The following is an 8,265-nucleotide window of genomic DNA, read 5'->3' as shown; positions in this document are numbered from 1 at the left end:
TAGCATGTTGAACAGATTGTAGGTCAAGTGTTTTGTGGCTGGGTTGATGTCTGTATTTCTCTTTTAGTAACCTGCAAAGTACCTTCCCACAACATAGAGACAAGAACACAAGGGTGAAGGCTCCATGTAGGCACCAACATGACTTCTTCGTGTTCAATGAATTATATTGATATCATCTATGGTTATGGGACCAAGTTGTCTATTTGCAGAGACAAACCCTTTGTCTGAGGATCAGGCTGGACTATTTGGGTAATTCCATGTCACCACCCCATTCCCAGCAATAACACAATTGAGTACAACCCAATCTTACCACTGGAAGCCTCATGTGTCTACAGTAGATGATCAGTAAAGATTCCTTATCCCCCATTACTACGAGTACTCATTAAGATCACCTTCATAGATTCTAGGAAGTTTCCACTGCAGTAGGTTTCTACACCAACCCTCAAATATTCAATTCTAGCTTTACTTCCCCATACTCTCTCCCTTCATCCCTTCCCCCACAACCTGATCACTCTCCTTCTCTTTTTTCCTGTCCTGGGCCCACCTGTAAAATCTGTTTTATTTTCCCTTTCTGGTGAAATTCATGTGCTACCCCCAGACCTCTCCTCTTTTCCAAGTTTGATGATCATTTACTTAATGACTAATATCAAATGATGAGTGGAAACATACCATATTTGTCCTTCTGGCTCTGCGTTACCTCACTCAGCATGATTTTGTCTAGTTCCTTACAACTGACTGTAAATATCTTGATGTCATTTTTTATCAGCTGAGTAATATTCCATTGTGTAAATGTACCACATTTTTTAATCCATCCATCTGTTAATGGATGTGGGCTGATATTTGACAACAGGCAACAGGACCTCACTTGCCTAAACTGAACTAAACCAGCTGTCTGAGCATGTACTATGGTACTCCTGAGCTAATGTAGGTCTACCAATCTCTGGGACAAGATGACCTAAATTAGTCTCCAGCCACCATGAAAGACAGACTGGTGCCAGTGCTGCTGCTTCCCCTCTCCTGGGTGAATGAAAGGTGTATAAGGCTTTCTCCTTCCTGAATAAACTGAGCTTGCTGCATTCAGCCTGTCTCCTGGTGTCTGAGTCATTGACCCTGAGTCTATTTGTCCTTTGCCCCCAAGACACAACTCGTGAGACAAAGCAACATCTGAAACCTGAACATAGTGTGTGACCCTGGCATGATTAGTGAGTGACCCTCACTTGGATTAGGGTCATTTTGATGTTTGGTGGTGAGTAGGCCCCTATGTGGTTTATGTTTTCTCAGTCTCATCCTGAGTAAGTGCTGAGACCCCTCCTCCTCTCTGCTATTTATGTTAATTTTTTCTGTACCTGTGAGTAGGGAGAGACACTCTGTCTGAACTGGTTCACCCAGTGCTTCCATATAAGGACTGATTCCCCAGGGAGCAGAACAAAGGCAGGCACCAGAATGTCATAATCTAGAGACACCATGTGGGCATATGGCTCTGATATAAAGAGCCATGGAATTTCCCCACTAAGCACAAGACAAGAAGGTCCCATATACATTTCTCTCCCTGTCTGTCTAGGCCTGTTTTAGTCTCCCCTCTCATTGTAAAAAGGCTCATATTGGGACTCTCAAATCCCTTTTTATCAGCTGAGGGGTCTGGGCCAGAACTGCTGACCTAGAGATATTTTGGATGGAAGCAGTGGTGTTAGTGTCATAAATTTCTTTAGAAAATATGTGGGAGCCTAATCTTTGGATGCACATTTTCTTTCTGACCAAGAAAAGAGAGATAGCCTCAGGAATGACCCCCTAAATTCTTCTTTATCCTAAGGCTTTTTGGATTTTGCCAATTTTTCCATACCCATCCAAGATAGCCCTATTCCTCAATGAGCAAACCATGTAAAGGCTGGCAGATACAGATGCAAATGCAACCATACTTACCGAAAATGAGGTACTCCACTTCCCTCATCAGAAACTTAATCAGGGCTTGCCAATTAGCAGCATAAGGGGGTAAACAAAACTCAAAAATGACCACCCATCTTGTACACTGGAAAGATTTGAATGAAAATAAGGATGCAATTCAACCTATTATAGCCAATGTACAACATAACCTGTGGGGATAGGATATCCTGGAGGACATGGGTGGTTGTCCTCACAGGAGATGACATTAATGACATTGTAGTCTATCAGAAGGTGGTCATGGTGCACTGCAACCCTACTCAGGATCCACAGCCCAATTCTAAGGGCCACTGCTCCCCTACAATCCTTAGACATTCTACCTCCAAGTCCTTTTTCCATTAAATGGCTCTTGGTCCAAGATATCTGGCTGAAACACTGGCCTATTATTGAGACCAAAGTATCCATATTAAAAACCTTGATGACTGACTAGCTAAGATTGGATCACAAAGAACCATCCATTAATAAACACTGTTACCCTAACTTCTTAACACCAAAAAGGAAGTCTGGAAAATACCACCTGTTACAAGGCCTCAGGGCAATTAATGACCAAATGGAAAAAAAATGGTATCAGCCCAAACAAGCTGGCCGCTTTCTAGCACCATTCCCTGGTGTGGGAAGTCCTTCTGTATATGTGTTGCTTTTGTTGGTTAATGAATAAAGTTGTTTTGGCCAGTGGCTTAGCAGAATAGAGCAAGGCAGGAATTCCAAGCATATAGAGGAGGAAAAAAGGCAAAGTCAGAGAGATGTCATGTAGCCACTGAATAAGAAAGACACCCTGGGGAGTCAGCTAAAACCTTGCCAATAGGCCACGACCTCATGGTGATGCACAATTTCATAAAGATGGGTTAATTTAAGATATAAAAACTAATTAGAAATATGAATAATAGGCCAAGAAGTATTTTAATTAATAGTTTTTGTGTGATTATTTTGGGTCTAGGTGGCCAGGAACAAAAAAAAGCAGCCTCCATCTACAACACTATATATTAATCTTAGATATTAAAATGCTATTTCCTTCAAATTTCTTTGGCCCCACAGGGCAGGAACTACTTTGCCTTTATGGTTTGGGAACCCAACATGCATAGACCTGTCAGGAGGTTTCAATGGACTATTCTGCCCCAAGGAATGAAAAATAGTCCTTTCATGTATCAGCTTTATGTTGCCCAAACTTTGATAAATGTCTCAAAGGATATTTTTTTAGTCCATTACATGACTTGCTGCTGACTCACCCTAGCAAGAAATACTTGCAAAAGGTGGTCAATTTGCAGTCCCAGGATCTAGCCTCTCTAAAGCTAATGGCAGCACCAGAAAAGATCCAGACTGTGCTACCCTTCTCCTTCTTAGGATTTTCTATTGCTAAATATATTCTGTCTCTTACCTTAAAACTTAACACAAAGGATAAATATAGTCTCATTGAGTTACAGAAATGATGTGGAGCCACCAATTAGTTTAAACCAATCCTGCTTATCCCTGAACTAGAGATGAGATACCTGTTCTCCTTGAGGACCCTTGGGAGGCAAAAATTGTTCTACAAAAAAAAAATATTTACTTTGTTATCAACATTCAAGTTGCAGCACCATAAAACAGAACAATGTCTCCCGACACTGTTTCTCTGGACACCAAAGGCATTCCTTGGTGTATTGTGGCAGGAATACCCATTAATGTGGCCTCATCAAGCCCACTCTGATCTACACAAAGTCACTTCCAAGTTTGACCAGACCTTTCAATTTGTGCTCAAGAAGTAAATGCTTACCTGGAGAAAATAGAGGAGAGAACCAGAGAAAGTAATATTTTTCTTTCCATTAAAAAAATACCCAGGCATTATGAGCGGATACCATACCCTTCCAAGAGATGGTCTCTGGGTTTATGGGATCAATAGATAATCACTTCCCAAAGAAAAAAAATCCTGGTTGAATCCCCTTCTCTACTGATTGAGATTCCAACCTACTCCATACCATCTTCTAGGTCTATCTCCTATGTGACTCTGGCCTTCTCAGATGCAAATAAGTCCAAATATGAAATATTAATAATAAAAATACAAAATGAGGAGGACATCACACATGTAATACCTAATTCTGAGTCTATACAACTAGACGAATTATTAGAGCTCTTAAAAATCTTGGTTGAAGGTCGAAATATGACCATTAGCATATTCTCTGAAAGTCAATATACTGTAAAAGCAGCCCATGACCTTGACTTTTCAAGATTTCCTAAATTCAATTGCAAGTACAATGATGGTAATACAAGATCTGTCATGTTAAAGAAGTTATCTATGGTATTTGTCTCACATTCAGTCACACACCAAATTACCAGGGATTTTGGTTAAATAAAAATGAAAAGACAGATGCTATAATAATGACAGCATCTATTGACTTGCTAGAACAAGCTAGGATGTTGCATCAACAATGTCACCTCTCTCCTCAAAACTAACATAAGCTTCTTCTTGCATTACCAGTTTCTCAATGCAAGTACCTGTCCAGGTCCTGTGAAACTTGTGCACCATTTGCCCCTCCAGAGAGTGGTTGTTAACCCCTGTGACATGCTGCCTATGCTTACCCATGCCCTTGCATTGCCAGGGTAAAAGGAAGCTAATGCTATTAAAGCCTTAAAAACAGCAATGTTAGTAATGGGGGTGCCATGGGCCATAAAAACATAATGGCCCTGCTTATACATCATAGCAAGTTAATGACTTTGTGACTTCTTAGATGATCACTCACACTACAGGTATTCCCAAAAATCCCCAGGGCCAAGATGTTGTTGAGCATGCAAACCACACAATTAAGGAGCTCTTGTTCTGGGTAATCTCTCCTGAAGCAAAGCAGGACCCTAATTTGGCTTTGGTGGAAGTAATCTTCTGTATAAATTTCCTTGGTTTTGATGAAGCAGGGTTGAGTCTGGCATAAAAACATTGGGCTTACTTGCCTTGTGAGTGGTGAGATGGAGGGACCTCATCAGTCTCCAGTGGCAATCCCAGCTTCATTCCTGACTCAAGGGCTAGGATATGTTTGTGTCTTTCCATAAGGAGCCACCATGCTGATATGGGTACCCTCAAGAGATGTTCAGCCTGTCACAGATCAGGTAGCCCTGAAAAAAGAGGAGAAGGTCCAGGAGAGATAACATATTTCCTTTACTCCCTGCCCTAAATTGTACCACCTTTGCAGAGTATTTGTAGGCCCTTGTCCTGGTGCTCCCTGTTTTCTTATAACTATTGACTTTCCTTTATACCCAGCTTTATTTTCCTCCAGTGCAAGTCTGGGATAGCCTTTCATGGATCATTTCATCACAGCATGAAAACAGGAGGCACCTGGTCCAAAAATAAAATTTTCTGATTTACCACAAATGTTTTCTCCACCAGTCCCTGTGTATGATTATGTAATATGACCATGGAAGACTTTCATGGTAATGCCACCAATGGAACCAACCATGCTTGTCATGGAGCTTCTTGACCCCCTCAATGACTTCAAATTTCTAAGGGATCCTCCAACAGTATCCTGACTACTTTTACCTTGATGTCCACAGATGCAGACTGCACACTTCCATAGGACTTCCCATCCCTTGAGAACATTACCAACCTTCTCTAGGCTCTTGGTGGTCTATAGATTATCTGGTACAGCCTAATAATCTCAAACTTGGCTTGCGGAAGCTCACTTCAACTGATGCTCCCACCTTACTCGACATGTTCTCAGGTAACCCATAATATCTCAATCTGGTTATATCATGGGCAACTGGGATTTATGTGACCCCTTCAATTGTCTTGATTTATGTTCCTTAACATTTTTAAAGGGTAGTTGTCTCTTTAATAGGACCTACTTTCATAGAAAGCATTCTAACAAATGAACGCTTACAAACAGTAGTATAGTGCATGTGCCGTATACACATCAAAATACTCTGTGTCCAGCCCTGTTTCTCTCTGGTAATGAATGCCTCCAATGTCATCTATACCCTTAATTATTCTCTTGAGACACTCCCTAACAACCTGCTGGCTGGGACACTCAGTAACAGCCATTCTGGTAAATGAACCAGCAGTCATCTGTATTCCTGTTGTCAATGCAACCCTTTTTCACACCATAACCACTATGGTTCAGATACATATAGCAAATATAAATAGAATAAAATTAGATTTTGGAATCACAGCCACCAATATTACATCCATTATGCTTGCAATAGAAGGAGTGATAGCTGGAATGGTATCACCAATGCAAGCAATCACCATGGCTAATACATTAAATCAAATGGTTGCTCAGTCTGCTGAGGTTTTACATGCCCAAGAGGTAATCAATCAACGCCTTTATCAGTCCATACACATATTACAACAACAAACTGACCTCTTAGCTGAGGATTTAACATTGATAAGAGACATGTCCCTGGTGAATTGTGACCCTCAATATAAAACCATGTCTCACCCAATACCAGGTTTCTAATGCCTCCCTGTAAAGACTTCAATTAGCTCAAAATATTATCAGAAAGAAATTCCTAAATCATTCCATATTACTCCAAGAACAAAGTCATCAATAAAATATAACTAGGGTTCAGACCATGTCTTTGGAAATTGACTAATTAAGGTATGGGATAATTTTAAGAAACCTCTTAATCTTTCCTCGTTGAGTGGAGGATATATAAAGCTTTCCTCTTTCTGAATAAACTGAGCTTGGTGCATTCAGCCTGTCTCCTGGTGTCTGAGTTATTAACTGGTTTCTACCTGTCCTTTTATCCCATGGGGCAGCTCAGAGGGAAAAAACAATAGAGGAACATCTAGGATATTTCCAGATTCTAGATATCATGAATAAAGTAGCAATGAACAAGACTGAGCAAGAGTACTTGTGGTAGGATGCAGTATCCTTTGGGTATATGCCTGAGAGTGGTGCAACTGGATCTTGAGGTAGATCAATTCCAAAATTTCTGACAAACTACCATAATGATTTCCACAGTGTCTGTACAAGCTTACAGTCCCATCAGCATTGGATGGGTGTTCTCTTTGCTCCGCATGTTTGCCAGTATGAGCTGTTACTTGTGTTATTGAGTTTTAGCCATTTTGACAGGTATAAGGTAGAATGTCAAGGTAGTTTTGATTTGCCTTTCCCTGATGGCCAAGCATGATGAACATTTATTTAAGTGTTTCTCAGTCATTTGAGTTTGTGTACCCCATTTTTAAATGGATTACTTCAATTTTTGATATGTAGTTTCTTAGTTATTCATATATTTTTGGATACTAGCCCTCTATTGGATGTGGATTTGGAAAAAATTTTTCCCATTCTGTAATTGCTCTTTGTTTAGTTGATAATGTCTTTTGCCTTACATAAGCTTTTCAATTTTATGAGGTCCCATGTATTAATTGTTGATCTTAATGTCTGCACTATTCATGTTCCCTTCAGGAAGCTGTCTCTTGTGCCAATACAATTAAGGGAAGGGTGCTCCTCACTTTCTCCTCTATGAGAATCAGTGTATCTGGTTTTATCTTGGTGCCTTTGATTCAATGAGACTTGAATTTTATGCAGCATGATAAATCTGAATCTATTTGTATTTTTCTACAGGTAGACATCCAGTTTGATTAGAATGAGTTGTTGAAGATGTTAGGTTTTTTTTCAGTGTATGTTTCTGACTTCTTTTCAAAAATCAGGTGTCAGAAATTTCTCTCCTGTCTGCTAGCTCCCAAATAACCAACTATTCAAAGGCTTAATATTACTTATAGATGCCTGACTGATGGCTCAGGCTTATTATTAGCTTTCCCTTACATTTAAATTAGCACATATATTTTTAACCTTGTTTTGCCACTGGTTTGTGGCTTGTTACTTCATTTTTACATGTGTTACTTCCTTGTTGTCTGGTCAGTGTATCCCATATTTCACCTTTATTCTCATCTATCTCTGCTTGGATTTTCTGCCTGGCTCTATCCTGCCTTGCCATAGGCAAAGCAAATTTTTTTTATCAACCAGTGAGAACAACATATATTCACAGCATACAGAAAGACATCCCACAACACATATGCATGTGGATTTATGTCTGGGTCTTCAATTCCATCGATTAACATGTGTGTTTATAGGCCAATTCCATATTTTTTTTAAATTACTATAGCTTTGTAGTACAACTTGAAATAGAAAATGGTGAGATACATGGATATTTGGTCACCAAGAAAGAACAGCAAGGCCATTTTATGAAAAAAAAAGTAAGTGTGAGTGAAGTCTACTAGCGTATGTGGGGCTCTGTTATTATTTAAAATTGGTCTACTTGACTGGTATCAAACAACAAGTACATTCAAAATAAAATCTTATGTAATGTTCTTCTCTCCCCTGGTTTAAGTGTTGATCCTTAAGGACTGATTAAAATCATGCA

This window comes from Microtus pennsylvanicus, chromosome X (genome assembly GCF_037038515.1).
Source record: "Microtus pennsylvanicus isolate mMicPen1 chromosome X, mMicPen1.hap1, whole genome shotgun sequence".
Classification (NCBI taxonomy): Eukaryota; Metazoa; Chordata; class Mammalia; order Rodentia; family Cricetidae; genus Microtus; species Microtus pennsylvanicus.
The sequence above is the reverse complement of the archived record's forward strand: the minus strand, read 5'-3'. Positions refer to the sequence as shown.